Raw genomic sequence first — 15743 nt, forward strand, 5'->3', positions numbered from 1 at the left:
CATAGCACGGTCTGCAAGTACTTCTGAAGGTTGTGATCACCCAACCCTGAAAGTGTTTACCTGGTGGAGGGTCACTAAGCATTGTTGGGGAGGTGTCTGAATCCACCGACATTACAGGCAGTAATTGTGTGAATGGTCATTTCCCCAGAGGTGGGCATTCTTCCTTAACATCCCAAAGGGGTCTGTGACCTGGCAGTTACAGGGCTGCCACGTATGGTTATAGAAGTCGTGCACTGCACAACTCTAGGGGGCCTCATTCATATTGTGAAATGTGTGCTCCAGAATTGTGCAGTGCCAACCTGCATAACAGTACACAGAGGCCCTGACTTGGGGTCTTCTGAGGTAGAAGGATCACCTTGTTTTGGGTATTGAAGAGATGTTTCCTCTGTGGGTCAGAGGTTGGGCTAAATGTTTTCTGAGACTATTCAATCTGAAAAAAGTATGGCTCTGTTCAAGAACATTGCCTACCCTAATGCTGATTATAAGTAGGGTAGAGGGGCAGTGGTTTTATGAGTCATTTTAATTCTCTTCCCAGATACCATTCATCTCCTTACCTCTCTAGAGGTCATGATGCTGAATTTAGACTTATCATTCTCATGTTTATAGTTGGTGTGTGTGTGTCATACATATATATACACATTCTATATTAATATGTAATTATAAACTTTAATAAGCTTTTATTATAAAAATTATAAAGCTTTATATAAAATTATAAAATTATTAAAATGTATAAGCTTTATATAAAATTATATATAAACTATTTGTATGTCAGCTATATATATGCTATATATACATCTCCCAAATAGTACCTAGATCTTTGTGGCATACTTAAAAGTTTTTTATTGATGGTATCCATTACTTTTCTTACAACTTTGTTCTTTGCTCAGTTTTGGTTTTGAGATGTTCCCCTGTTGATACATGCAGCTTTGGTTCATTTATTTTTTCCTGCTGTCTAGTATTTCAATGTATAAAAAGACTACATTGTATTTAGCCAGCTCCTCTTGATGGGCATTTAGACTTTCTCTAGTTTCCCAGTGTTACTAAGAACACTGAATAAATGTCTTGCCCATGCTTCCCTGTGTGCGTGAAGGAAGGTTTCCTGGCCTGTACCTAAGAGTGGGATTGCTAATGGTAGTGTGCATGTTTATTATCGGTTTTATCAGATAACGTCCAATTGCTTTCTGAAAGGATTGTTCTAATTTACTTTCCAAACAGTAGTGTATGAGAATTCTACTGTTCCATATTCTAGACAGCATTTGGTCTGGTTAATTTTTAAGTTTTGCATCCGACTGTTCTAAATTTGCATTCCTCTAATGACTTGCGAGGTTGAGCACATTTCATGTGTTTTTCCCTATTTGGGTTCCTCATCTGTGAACTTCCCGTTCGTATTCTTTTCTCTTTGGATTGTGTGTCTTTCCTCATGGGTAGGAATTCTTGACACATTCTAGATATTAGTATCTTGACACATTCTAGATATAAATATGCTGCAAATTGCCTTCCCCAGTGTGTGGCTTTTCTTATTTATTTATGGCATTTGGAGTTTTAACTTTATTGAAGTCAAATTTGCCAGTCTGTTCTTTTTGGTTTGCACAGTTGGTATCTTATTTAAGATGTATTTCCCTACCCAAAGTTGGGGGAAAAATCTTTTATATGTTCTTCTAAAAGTTTTAAAGTTTTGGGGTGCCTGGGTAGCTCACTCGGTTAAGCATCCGACTTCAGCTCAGGTCATGATGTCGCAGTCCGTGAGTTTGAACCCCGCATCAGGCTCTGTGCTGACAGCTCAATGCCTGGAGCTTGCTTCAGATTCTGTGTCTCCCTCTCTCTGCCCCTCCCCCGCTCACTCTGTCTCTTAAAAATGAATAAATGTTGGGGCGCCTGGGTGGCACAGTCGGTTAAGCGTCTGACTTCAGCCAGGTCACGATCTTGCGGTCTGTGAGTTCGAGCCCCGTGTCGGGCTCTGGCTGATGGCTCAGAGCCTGGAGCCTGTTTCTGATTCTGTGTCACCCTCTCTCTCTGCCCTTCCCCCGTTCATGCTTTGTCTCTCTCTGTCCCAAAAATAAATAAACATTGAAAAAAAAATTAAAAAAAAATGAATAAATGTTAAAAATTTTAAAGTTTTAAAGTTTTGTGTTTTCATATTTAAGAATATAATCTACTTGGAATTTTATTTTTGTACATGGCATGATGTAGGAGTTCAGGGCTGTTGTTTTTTAATACAAATTATCAAATTTTCCAGCCATATTTACTGAATTATTCATCTTTTTCCTATGATTTATAATGCTATCTTCCATACATAGTTATCTTAAAAATACAGGTCTGCTTTGGGGCTCTTGTTCTGTTCCATTTGTCTCTCTAGCTAATTGTGTGTTAATACTACACCCACATTTTTATTGTAAGCCTGGAGCTGGTAAGACATGTGGGGACTTGTCTTTGTTCTTTTCCAAAATTGCCTACCAAATGAATTTTAGACCCAGTTTGTCAGGTTAAACAACAATAAAGAACAAAATAACTTCGTGGGGATTTTGGTAGGAAGTATATTGAATGATTAGGTTAATTAGAAGAAAATTGATATCTTTGTGTCTGAGCGTCTCTGTCCATGAACATGGTATAGCCCTCCATTTATTTAGGTTTTTTTTTTAATTCCTGATACAATAGTGTTACTTAAATGTCTACAAAGTAGTGGCATTAGAATACCTGATTAGAAATTCAGGTTCTCCATTCCTCCCCAGACCTACTGAGTCATAGTGTCAAATACAGCATACGTAAGACATGTGCTAGAGAGAGGATTGCTGTGGTAGGTGGACTGGTGTGGCCTTTCCCAGCCCCACTGGGCTATGATTTCCCAGAGGCATATTACAGAGACTTATTTGTGACCTGCATATTTTGAGGGTCTGTAAAACAGGGTCTCTTTGCTCCCTTAGAGAATCGATCCTGAAACCCCACAATGGAGAAGATCTCTGTGTAACTTACATTGTTTCTCACCATTTATTTCCTTTGTGTCATATATAGAAAACCTCAAATCATTTTTTTGTGTGTGAAATGTGTTTGTTTATTGTCTGTATTCACCAAAAGGTAGTCCTGAAGGAACACCTTGTCTGGCTTTACTTACTACTGCTGGTCTGTGGAAGATCCCCAAGGAATATTTACAGAATGCATAGATGCATGCGAGGAAGACAGGCAGGCAATATTTTCTTGGAAATACTACACGAAAACTCAGAGTGGGTTCTGGCAAGAATTCATCCTGTCACTAAGGTCCCTGGCCAACAGCATCGATTGCTTCCTGGATCCCTTTGCACTATCCATATCATCAACTTATTTGGACACAAAGTGGTGGGAGGAGACAGCTAATCTGCATCCTCGTGTGTAACTGAACCTTGTGGCCTACCGCGTGGCCATTCTAGATGAAAGTCCATGGGAGAATGAACCCATGGTTCTAGTTTTCTATTAGATTGCATCTGTATCATCTGTGCAGTGTTGAATTCTACATCCTAAAAGTACTCAGATACCTGTGTGACAATCACCTTTTCATAACATGCTTTTGTCAGACAGTTCTTTTATGTACGTATGTATTTATTTTTAATTTTTTAAATGTTCATTTATTTTTGAGAGAGATAGCATGAGCAGGGGAGGGGCAGAGAGAGAGGGAGACACAGAATCGGAAGCAGGATCCAACCTCTGAGCTGTTAGCACAGAGCCTGATGCGAGGCTTGAACTCACGAGCTGTGAGATCATGATCTGAGCCGAAATTGGACACATAACCAACTGAGCCACCCAGGCGCCCCTGTCAGGTGGTTCTAATTCATCTCTTCCCAGAGATGAGCTTGGAAAGGAGACTCTGTGAGATGTTCATAACATCCTATGAAAAGCCACTGGGGCCACATGCATTTGAGAAGTGTTGAAAACTGTGCCCTTTGGCAAGAACATCTGTTGTCTTTGATTAACTCAAATTGCCAAATGTATTTTCCTGTGGAATCATTTGGAGTCGTTCCTTTCTACCCCCACCCTACCCCCACTCCCTGAATGCTAGCCGTCCATGCAGCACAATTTGACACATACTTTGCTGGGAGGGAGTTCTTCCTTAAATTCAGCTGACAGTTGACTTCTGGGGCTTTGGATGGAGCATGTCTAATTCCTTGCCAGTGTGACAGCTCTTCAAGTATTGTATCAAGTTTCCTCAGAAGCGTTTCTTCTTTGGTTCTTTGTCCTGTTTCCCTGTGTGGCTGGCTCACGGGTGCCCCACCTCAGGGTGCTCCTGGTACCTTTCCTTACTGCCTCTGACCTCATTCAGGCCCACACACTGCTTGGTCCAAATAGACTGCCTTGGCTGCCTGCTCGTTCACTCATTCCATAAATGTGTGAGTTCCTGGTATTCATAGGAAGGACACTGCACGTTTGGAGGAGGCAGAAATGTGGGATGCAACTCTAGCCCTCTAGAAGCGGAGGTGAGACAAGCCCCTAAACGGCCATAAAATCAGGTACAAGGTGTTACTTCCCTGCACATGACTGGCCATAGCTTCACTTTGACCTTGGGCACCTGGCCCAACCCACCCCCTGTCTTACAGGTTCATTTCCCTTTTCAGGGTACAAGTTATTGGCTTAGCCAGTGAGAAAAGGTTGGGCCCTGGGTCAGTTTTGGACTGTGGCTCAAGCAAGGGGCCTATGGGGCAGGGGCAATTTGTCTTTCTCATGTCAAATTTCAAAATTAGGCCGTTCTGGTTTTCTTAGTAACTCATTATGCTTCTGGCATCTGAGCATTTATCTAAATATGTTTGCAGTCCTAAATTTTAAGCCTGTGTCCTCTGCTGGGATTGAGTACTGCCAAGAGTGTAACCACCGTCGTGGCATCAGGTGGGCTTTGGTCTGTCTTCACATCAGGCCTTGGATTCCATTAGTCCACGTGTCTCCAGCAAGTCCATATTTGCTGTGTGTACAATTAAAATCACTTTTTCGTGGTGTCCATTCGACTAGCACTTGTTGAGCACATACTGTGTGCTGGGCCTGAATTAAGCTCTAAGGGTTTTCAGTTCTGTATCTTTGTTCAGAAGGATGTGGTCTTATCTTTCTGGTGTATCTTCACTGGACAAGGTTTTAAAATTTCATTATTTCTAAATCATGTGGCCACTTGATTTTCTCTGGACACAGAATTTGGGAGGCAGGGGAGCTGGAGTGAAGCCCTGATTCCTGTGGACCCAGGGCCCAGCTCTGCCTCCCTCTCAGACTCCTTCCCCTCCACCATCACCCTCCTCCACCTGGCTTTCCTTCTGTCCTTTGTACGTACTTGACCCATGCTCAGTCACAGGTCTTTGTTGTTCCCTTTGTTTGGAAGATTCCTCACCAGATCCTTATGTGTCTGGCTCCTTCTTACCATGAAATCTTCATGCAGATGTCATTTGGGAAGCCCTCTCTGGCCATCCCAGCTATATCAGCACTCAGCCCCTCTCAACCCCATAGCTCTGTTTTATTGTCTACGTAGCCCTTACTGAAATCCCCGCATCTTTGCTTATTTTCTCCCTCACTCCATTAGAATGTAAGCCCCATGCCAGGAAGGGCTGCCCTCATTTGTTCCCTGTTCTGCCAGCACATTCTAGGTGCTTAACAAATATTAGTTGAGATGGGTGAGTGGAAGGGTGAATAAATGAACAGATGTTTCTTTTAAAAAAAATTTTTTTTTTAACATTTATTGAGAGACAGAGACAGAGCATGAGCGGAGGATGGGTCAGGAAGAGAAGGAGATACAGAATCCCAAGCAGGTTCCAGGCTCTGAGCTGTCAGCACAGAGCCCGACGTGGGGCTCGAACTCACAAACCGCGAGATCAAGACCTGGGCGCAAGTCGGACACTTTACCAACTGAGCCACCCAGGCGCCCCTGAACAGATGTTTCTTAACTCCTCAAAGTTCATTGTCCTCATTTGTAAATTGGAAATGATCATGATAACACTCACCTGCAGGGCTGAGATGAGGATTGAATGGGTCCTCCCCTGTCTTGAGCCCGGTATAGTTTAGACCCTTTGGAAAGGACTGAGTGCAGAAAGAGAATGTTTGTGATTGACTTTCCTATTTGTGAGTTGGAAATTAGTCACATTCCCTGCTTTGCCAGCCTCTCTGGATTTCTGTTGAGGATTAAAGGGGAGAACACATACTAACTTTGATGGGGTGTAAGTGGGGTGCCCAAGTTAGCTCCTGGTACTGAGGCTTGGTGCCCCACTTCGCCCCTGCCTCTACAGGTGTGGATTCATGGCTGATCCTCATGCAGCATCAGCCTGTGCGTCTGAAGCAGCCATAGTGCCTCCTACTGCAGGTTCAGAAATGTCCCTTCCCTAACTCAGAACCCAGCACTGCATGGCACCGTCTACTCCTGCTAGTTTGGAGTACTCCACTCCCAGTGTATTACCTCCTTGACGTGCACAGTGTAGACTTGAGCGGCAAGTTCTAGAATCCAGTTTAAGTCATCGCTTCCTCTACCAGCCCAGTGCATGACCCCGGGCAGCTTACCCTCCTAAACCTCCATCTGCTTCTCTGAAGATGGGAGGGTCATAGGACCTAACTCTCAGGGTTTTCAGGAGTGTTAGAAGAGATGAGGCCTGTATGCTTTCCGGGTCGCAAGTGTTCAATATGTGGTAGCTAATTTTTACAAGGAAGATGTCATCCACATCTTTGAAAGTCTGCGTGGATTCTTCTAAACATTCTTAGAGAAGTCTCATCAGCCAGGTCTGTGTGCCCCTCATGGTGGACCTGGAGAACTCTCAGTGCATTTTCTTCACCTGGTTGTTCTTTTGACATTTTCTGAGAACTTACTAGGTGTTGGACACCTTATCAGTAGTCAGAAACATGAGGGGGCGGTGCTATCTGTCCCCAAAGAAGCACACAGCTTGGTGGGGGAAGCTGGAAAGTAAAGATGTGATAAAATAAAAGATTTTTTGAAATACAAAGCAACAGATATGTGTAGGATGGTTGCATTGGGCCAAGATGAGGAAGTCTGGGCTTTGGGGAAAGCTTCATGGAGTTGATGAGGCTTAACTGTGTTTTGAAGGGTGAATAGAAGTTTATGTGTTTGCCAGCGGAGTGATTGAATAGCATGCCAGGTGGAGAAATAGCGTAAGCAAGAACCGAAGCAAGACCTGAAGCTAAATGTTGAGGCTTGTAGACTTTACCTGCCATACTACTGCATGTGGAGCCTGGGGAATGGTGGGGGCTTTGCTGAGGAAGTAGGCAGGAGCCAGAGCATCTGGTCAGTCACAAGTCTTTACTGAGTACCTACTATATGTCAGATAGCATTGTAGGTTCTGGGATACGGTATAAACAGAACAACATACTCTCCTGGTGGAGCTGGCTTTGCAGACAATCAAATACGCAGAAAGTATTAGCTTAAGTCAGGATCGTTCTGCTGAAGAAAAAGCAGGCAGGGAACAAGAGTGTCACAGGACCAAGGAGGGCCTCTTTAAGGAGGTGACATTTGAGCAGGTCCCTGAGAGAAGTGAGGGAGGCAGCCATGTGGATGTGGGGGATGAGGCCTCAGGCCGAAGGAGTAGCGGGGGCTGTGACCCTACAGCGGGAGAATGTTTGAGGTGTTTGGGGAAGAGCCGGCAGCCAGCAAGGCTGGAGCCGAGTGTGAAGGACCTTGGTGCCTTTCCAAAGGGTTTGAAATCATCCCATGGGCTGCCTCCAAAGGCCCCATCCATGGAATAATAGGAGTAAGACAGATCACCCATGCTGCCAGGTGGATGCAGGAGGCAGGGCTGGGGGGACACTTTCCTGGTCCAAGTGCATGAAATTGAGTTTTCTGCCTGAGAGAGGGCATGTGGGTGGGAAGGGATGGGCAGAAACAGTGTTGTGAGGATGATGGTAATTCTGCTTGGCCAATCTGTGCCCTGAGAAAGTAAGAACACGTCCCTATGATCTGTTAATGCCTCCCAGCTACCCGCTGGCATGCATCCGTGGTGGGCTTTTCCTCATGGGGGCAGGGGGGAGGCTCCAAATTGGTCTGGACTCTCTCACAGCTTTTACACGGCAGTGGAAGCCAACTTAGCAATAACTCTCAGTGCTTGGGCAGTGTGTCAGCTTTCTCCCCAAAATTCCACTTCTGGAACTTTATCCTACTTGGGTGACCATTCTAGTTATGAACAGCATGCCAATGGCAACATCGTTTGTCATCGTTGGAAAAAAAAAGGGACACATGTAAAATGTGATACTGATTAGATACATTGTGGTATCGTCGCAAGAACTGCTAACAAGGAATGAACAGAAAATGTGTTGATATGGAAAAAAATCTCTAAGGTCAAATTAAGTGGAAAAGGCACAGTGCAGAAAGTTGTATATAATACCATAATTGTAAAAATATATGTACATGCCTTGTTTTCGTAGAATATTTCCGGAACCTTACACAGGAAGCTGTTAAACGTGGTGACCCGAGAGTGGGATGGGGGCACACAGGCGTGGAGAAAGAGAGTTTTGTTTGCTTTTTATTTTTTTTGTACTATTTGAGTTAAAAAATTAAAACCAGGAACATGATTATTTCATAATTACAAAAAATAGGAGCTGAGAGGTTACAGAATACATTGTCATTTATTATAATGATCCCCTCTGAGTGACAAATCTTAATCACAGCCCTGGTAGTGACTTACTAGTCATTATTTATTTATCGTATAAACCGTTTTTCTTAACATTATCTCATTTAATTTTTATATCAGCCCCATGAGATAGGCAGATGAAAAACAATTCTGTTTTCCCGTTGAACAAACATAATCTTGGAGAAGCTAAGGGATTGCCCAGCTCATACACCAGAACTCAAAACTCCTGGCTCTGGCTGTCCCCAGGGCAGCCCTGGTTTCTCCAGAAGGTGCTGCTCTCCGGTGGGGTTGGGAGGGGCTGCCTCCCCCTACAGATGTTTCCTGTGGACCAGAGGAATTCACCTCCTTCTCTGCTCAATCCTCACCACCAGGGAGGCTCCTGGGGGCCTGAGTTAAGGAGAGCAGGGAGGAGATCACCAGCCCCCTTACAAGGGAGCAGGCCTGGGCCGCCCTTCCTAGCTCTCAGGAGATGCACCAAAGCAAACCCAAACTGGCACTTTGTGTCCTTTTCCTTCTAATTATTTAATATTTAACTGGTTGCAGAAGTAGTGAATGTTGTAAGTGATTCAAACACAACAGCTACATAAATGAGGTACATCTGTGCATCAGATATACATAATTTATAAATATGTGTTTTAGTCCGTTTGGGCTGCTATAACAAACATACCACAGATTGGGTGGCTTCTACAACAATTTATTTCTCACAGTTCTGGAGGCTGGAGGTCCAAGATCAAGGTGCCGGTAGATCTGATGTGTCGTGAAAGCTCATTCCTGGTTCATAGGTGGCCATCTTCTCGCTGTGCCTTCACGTGGTGGAAGGGGCAAGAGAACTCTCTGGCCACTCGTCCCGTTAGGAGGGCTCTACCCTCATGACCTAATCACCTCCCAAAGGCCCTACCTCCTAATACCATCACCCTGGGGGTTAGGGTTTAACATATAATTTGGGGCGACACAAACTTTGAGGCTGTTGTTAACAATTCAGAATCTCTTCCTGTCAGTATTTCCCTATGCATTTAGCTCCATTCTTCTTACCTTTCTTTTTGCTCTGTGTGTTGAAGAAAAGAAATTCCCAGGTTCAGGAATTTTATTCTGTAAAGGTCAGCTCCCTTTTACAGAAGTGGGTTCTCCAGTGGACACTCGATTTCCTTACTGGAAAAGTAGTCCATGTTTTTTTGCAGAAGATGTAGGAAGCATGTTTAAGTACATAAAGGAAAAAAACAGCACACATGATAGCATTCCAATGTCCACACTGCTGAAGCTGAGAGGGGTTACGTGTCAAAGCCCACTGTTGTGGCTCCCTTGTTTCCTCTAGATCTAGCCTGGTAACCACCCTCGAAGTCAGACCCAGGCCCCCGCTTTCAAGAAGCAGCATGCAGCACCTGTCCCCCACTGACAGTGATAGAGCCCCAAGGTGACACTCCCGCTCCGCCCCCCCCCCCCCCAGCAGTAAGCTATCTGCCCTCAGTTGTCAGCACTGGGGTGCCCGCTCACCCAGAGCCCCTGCCCCAAGAAGGAGCGGTTAACCCTTCTTCTGCTGATGCAGTCTGAATACACCACTGAGCTGAGAGTAGAAGCACTGCTTGTACGCAGAATTACTGAAATGCTCTTTAAAAGAATGGTGATGCGGTATGGGGATGCAGAGACCTGGGCTTTGGGACCCCAGGACAAGAATTTGAACCCTGTGGCTTCCACTTATGAGCTGTGTGTTCGTTACTTACACCTCCCGGCAACTCACTTTCTTTGCCCGCAGAATGGGAGGCGGAGGAGGAGTAATTCAGCTTATTAGGAAGTGCTGAAGAGCTATGATCTATTATCTTTTGTTCATTGGTGGAGTAAAGATATTTGTATATAGAATCAGCCACGAGTGTGTTTGTATTCACACACAAAAAAATGGTGGATGACTTACACTAAATAATGAGAGGTAGCAATTTAGTGAACCACAGGGCTTTGTCTGAGGTTTCTTTTATGTCTTGATGGTGCAGCAGGGGAAGGGGAAGCCCTGGCCCTGTGCCCTGGCCCGGAGCATGCCCTCCAGCCACGCTTTTTCAATTCCAACCACCCACCCAGGGGATAAATGATGTAACATCACTGTGGGGGTCCTCATCCCACACAGGGGATTCTGAGGCAGAGAGAGGTTAAGGGACTTGTCCAAATTGCCTCTCTTGGCAAGCCAGAGCCAGAACTGGGCTGAGAGAAGGACTCTCCACCCCACCCGCGTCCCTTCGCCCCTTCGCCCTTCCATGCTCCTCTTGCCTGTGTCTGAAATGCGGGCAGCTGCCTGTTTTATCCCATGGCAGAATCTGACCAGCATGTCCCTTCTCTTTGCAGGCTGCTGGACCTAGGTCCTTGAAGGAAGAGGTTTTTTTTAGCAGATTGGGGAGAATATAATTGATGGAAGGAGGGAAAAATGAATGGGAATGGGTGAAGAGAAGGCTCTGGTGCCCAGCAAAAACAAAACAAAAGCACCTGTTGGGTTATGTCTTTGCTGGATTTCAAGAGGTTCCTTTAGGAAAATGATTGAATCTTGATTTTGAAAGAATACTGTTGTTTTCAGCTGAGCCAGATGGTGCTTGTGACACTCAAAGACTCTGATCTACTGTGATGACAGATGTAAATTGATGCTGGCCTCCTGGTGTATAGCTTATGGCCCTGTAGCTGGTGGCACAGGTGTTAATGAATGACTTTAATTCAGGCTCAGGCACAGAATAATGCATAAGGGGCTGTTACCAAATTTCAGTGCATTAACTCTATTCTGGGTGATTTTTTTATGTTTATTTTTTGAGAGAGAGAGAGAGCGAGCAGGGGAGGGGCAGATAGAGAGAGGGAGACGCAGAATCCAAAGCAGGCTCCAGGCTCTGAGCTGTCAGCACAGAGCCTCCTGTGGGGCTCGAACCCACAAACTGTGAGCTCATGACCTGAGCTGAAGTTGGACGTTTAACCAACTGAGCCACCCAGGCATCCCTAGTCCAGATGATATTTAATGAAACCACAAGAAAGTATATGAAACTGTCAAGATGCCTGACACACATGTATCCTCACGTCTGCTCTAGACTGATGCTGGTAGACATCTTGATGGGGAAGAAGCACCAAAGCTGGGGAACCTGACCCTCCCACTTACTGGTGGGGTCCCTGGGCATGTGACTCGGAACCTCTGTTCCCTCGTTGGTGAAATGGTGTACCTGTCCCACCCTTCAAGGTGCTGTCAGTGTGAAGGGACAGTGGTGCATTGTGAGTAGCTGACCAATGGTAGCTCCTCTCACTTCTGCGTCCAGCCTGCCCCCCTTCCCGGTTGGTAAGGTGACATTCAAAGGATGGAGGTCTCCTGGTGATAGACACCAGAGCTGGGAATAGACCCCTCCTCCCCACTCTGGAGCTCCTTGTCCAGGGCTTTTCCTAATGGCACGTGTGCCTCTCCTGCGTGCTGTCCCTCCTTGGCAGACAGTAGCTCTTTGCTAGCCTCGGCACAGAACGTCTCAGAGGCGCGAGGGGTGGCAAAGATGGTCAGACTTCATCAGAGCTTTTGGTGGCTGGTGATGCAGAGGTGTGGTACTGTGAGGGCCCGTGGGGTGGGACTGGAAAGGCTTGGGCAGCACTTTTGGGCCATGCTGAGTCCTGGTGAGGAGGAGAAAGGGTCAGGAATTGGAGGGTCCTGGGACCCCAGCTGTGGGTGGTGAGATCCTCTCTGCTGCGTGGGACCTAGGTAATACATATGAGGATGTGCTATGTTACGAACCAGCGGGTTCCCCAAAGCCGTGGGAGCCTCTCTGTTGCTTGGCCTGCCCCTTCTGCACTTTGCCTCCTGACCTGCAGTACCTCTGTTCACGACTCCCCATGAGGCACAAGTTTTAGGGCTCTTCCCTGAGTTTTGATGCCATAAGAGTCCCTTCTTCTAGACTCACGCTCCTCACTGCCTTCTACTTTCCTGGATCTCACCCTCCAGCCAGGGGGGCACTGGAACAGAAGACTGGGGCGCAAGCCCCGTCTGTGATCCAAGGCAAGCTCAGTAATACATGGAGCCTCAGTTTCCCCTGAACAATGGGAGCAAAACAGGACTAACAGACGCAAGAGTGCCAGTGTGCTGTTCCTAAGTGTGTGTTCTGCGTAATGCCCTCGAGGAAGTATTGCTTTGGAAAGGCAGAAACATGGCACAGTACACTTCTTACTAACAACTTAAAAAAAAAATTTTTTTTTAATGTTTATTTTTGAGAGAGACAGAGAAACAATGTGAGCAGGGGAGGGGCAGAGAAAAAGAGAGACTCAGAATCTGAAGCAAGCTCCAGGCTCTGAACTGTCAGCACAGAGCTCGATGAGGGGCCTGAACTCATGAACCACGAGATCATGACCTGAGCCAAAGTCGGCCGCTTAATTGACTGAGCCACCCAGGCGCCCCCCTTCCTGACAACTTCTTAGTAACTGGGTTACAGTTTACATTCCATAAAGTGCTCCCCTTGTAGGTGCGCAAGTCAGTGATTTTGAATCACTGCCGATCGTGACATCATCACAATACAGGTTTGGAACATCTCCAACACGTCCTAAGGGCTCTCAGTACCCATTTACACTTCATCTCTCCTCCAGCCTGCAGGCAACCACTCCTCCACTTTCTGTCTCCCTAAATTTGTCTAGTTGGGACTTGGCATATAAATGGAGTCATGCAAGGTCTCACTAACTTCCTTAATTTAGCATGTTTTCAAGGCTCACCCATGTTATCACATGTATCACTTCGTCATAAATAACATTCTTTGTGGCTAAATAACATTCCGTTGTATGGATACACCACCTTTTGTTGGTCAGTTAATGGACATTTGGGTGCTTTTCCGTTTTTGGCTATTAGGAATAACCTAGGGGTGGAATCTCTGAGTTGAATGTTTAGCTTTTTAAGAAACTGTCAAACCGTTTTCCGTTGTGGCTAAACCATTTTTGCATTTCCACCAAAAATATATGATGTTCCATTTCTCCACATCCTAGGGGACACTTGTTATTTTGATTACTGCCATCCTGGTAGGTGTACCCAAGTGGATATGAAACAGTATCTCATTGTGGTTTTAGTTTGGCTTTAATGGGGAATACTTCTGAATAAACTTGGGAAACATTGGGTTAATCAGAGTATAAAAGTATCTTTACCGCAGGACTCCTTAGAACCTTTAATATTCTGATGATCATTGAGATTCTCAAAGGAGGGCTACAGTGTACTTCGTTTTCTCCACTGAGGTCCTGGTGAGAACTCTTGAGTGCCTGGAAGGATTGCTGTTCTTTGGAAAGCCTAGGACAGGGTTCTAGAGACCACTGGCCAAACCCCGTCTCCTGCCTGTTTTTGTAAATGAAGTTTTATGGAAGACAGACACACTTGTTTATAAATTGTGTATGGCTGCTTTCACACTGCAAAGATAGATAGTTGGGACAGTGACCATATGGCTTGCAGACCCTAAAATATTTACACACTGACCCTTTAAAGAAGGTTTGTTGACCCCTGATCTAGGAGTGCCTGGTGCACAGTAGATGCTCGCTTAACCTTTAGATGAAAGGATGGACTAACCCTTACGATATAGGTAGGGACCAAGAATACACTTTGTGAGGCTTTGTGTTATTTGAGCTGGTGCTTAAAGGACAGGTAGAATTTTTACAGCTTGGGAGAATGAGGAAGAACGAGGAAGAATTCCTTACAGGAATGAATCCTGTAAGGTGGAGAAGTCAAGGTGTGCTTGGGGGCTGATGGGGACTTCCTCATGGCCTAGGGGGATTTCTGCAGTGACGGAAGAAATTGGAGCAGTAGCTCCTGACTCCTCATGCCAACCTGGGTCATTCTGTAAATGACACAGTTCTGTTCCATCTTCCCCATGACCAGACAGTGGCTCCAAGCTCTGCCTCTGAAGTCGAACAGGTGAGGCTTCGGATTCTGCCTCAGCCTTCCTGGGCATATTAATTTCCCTAAGCCACACTTTTCCCACTTGTAAAATGGGAACAACTGTTGCCTTTACCTTGGGAGTGAGCATGAGGAAATCCAGGCTATCATGGTCCTTGTTATTTTCTTCATACTCCTGGGTACAACCTGAGGGGGTGCTCTCTCAGGGCACCCCTGCTTCACTCATCGTTGTGGCTTTAGTCCTTAGGGTACGCGGCATGGAGTTAGCACCTGATAACTATCTGCTGGAAGATGGCATGATGCAGAGGCCTCAGTTGCTTGACAAGGAGGGTCCTTGCCCTGTGCCTCCAGCGGCATTTAGGATCTCTGCTGGGGCTCATAGGAGCAAGTCAGAGCTGGGGGCCTGCACTTCTTTCTTCCCAGAGAAGTGAGCGCAGAACCCCGAAGGCAGAGAAACTCTGGAGGGGGCAGGGAAGGCACATTAGTTTTGGTGATGGGCCCTTTTTTGTTTGTTTGTTGCTTGGGGAGACCAGAAAGGAAGACCAGCAAGGCTATTTATAGCCCAGCCCCTCAGCGCCAGTTTTTAGGGCGGTCTGTGCGTCCCTGGCAACACTTACTCCGTGGCAGGTTAAAGAAAGGTGATGTGTTTGCCGGCTCCGTGCTGGACATCAAGATGAGGCCTCTCCGGCCGGCCAGCCACGCTGGGAGCTGTTCCCACATGGCCTCTCCCAGGCTCTCTGCCGGTGGAGGAGAGGGGCCTGGCTGCCTGCTCCTTCTCCGCTTTCTGGGGTCAGACCATGCCTGGCTCTGCAAGCTAGGGAAGCCCCAGGTGTGAGGCTGTTTCCTCCTCTCCAGACTCAGCCTCTCTGTGTATGAGACACTGAGATGGAAATGAGGGTGATGTCTGGAGACTGGATTTGGGAACCCAGCCATTTTCCCTCAGACTGTGAAGGATGGGGGAGAAGCCTTGAGTGAGAGGCATCCTTTTGCTGGGGTCCATTTCTGGCGGGGCAGCAGTGGGGGAAAGGGTGTGGGCACCGGAAGAACCTGGTTTCAAGTCCTAATCTGGGCAAGTTCCTTTACCTCACTTGGCCTCAGTTTCCCCACCCATAAAATGGGTCTAATAATACCCTCACAGTGAACTGAATGTAATGAGCTGTACAGCTTTCATGTGGCACCTGCCATAGTCCCCTCTGCTTCCAGCTCCTTCCAATTCTCTCCTGGCAGTCTCTTAATAACGACAGATTGTGGGCGCCTGGGTGGCTCAGTGGGTTGAGTGCCAGACTTCGGCTCAGGTCGTGATCTCACGTTCCTGA

General features: G+C 46.2%; 1 protein-coding gene across 1 annotated transcript in view; it reads left to right on the plus strand.

Moving 5' to 3' along the window:
* Positions 1–15743, plus strand: part of SLC6A11 (solute carrier family 6 member 11) — a 134672-nt gene that overhangs the window by 7677 nt on the left and 111252 nt on the right. The gene's annotated exons all lie outside the window — the stretch shown is intronic.

The sequence above is a fragment of the Prionailurus viverrinus genome, chromosome A2, assembly GCF_022837055.1.
Source record: "Prionailurus viverrinus isolate Anna chromosome A2, UM_Priviv_1.0, whole genome shotgun sequence".
In the NCBI taxonomy this organism is placed as follows: Eukaryota; Metazoa; Chordata; class Mammalia; order Carnivora; family Felidae; genus Prionailurus; species Prionailurus viverrinus.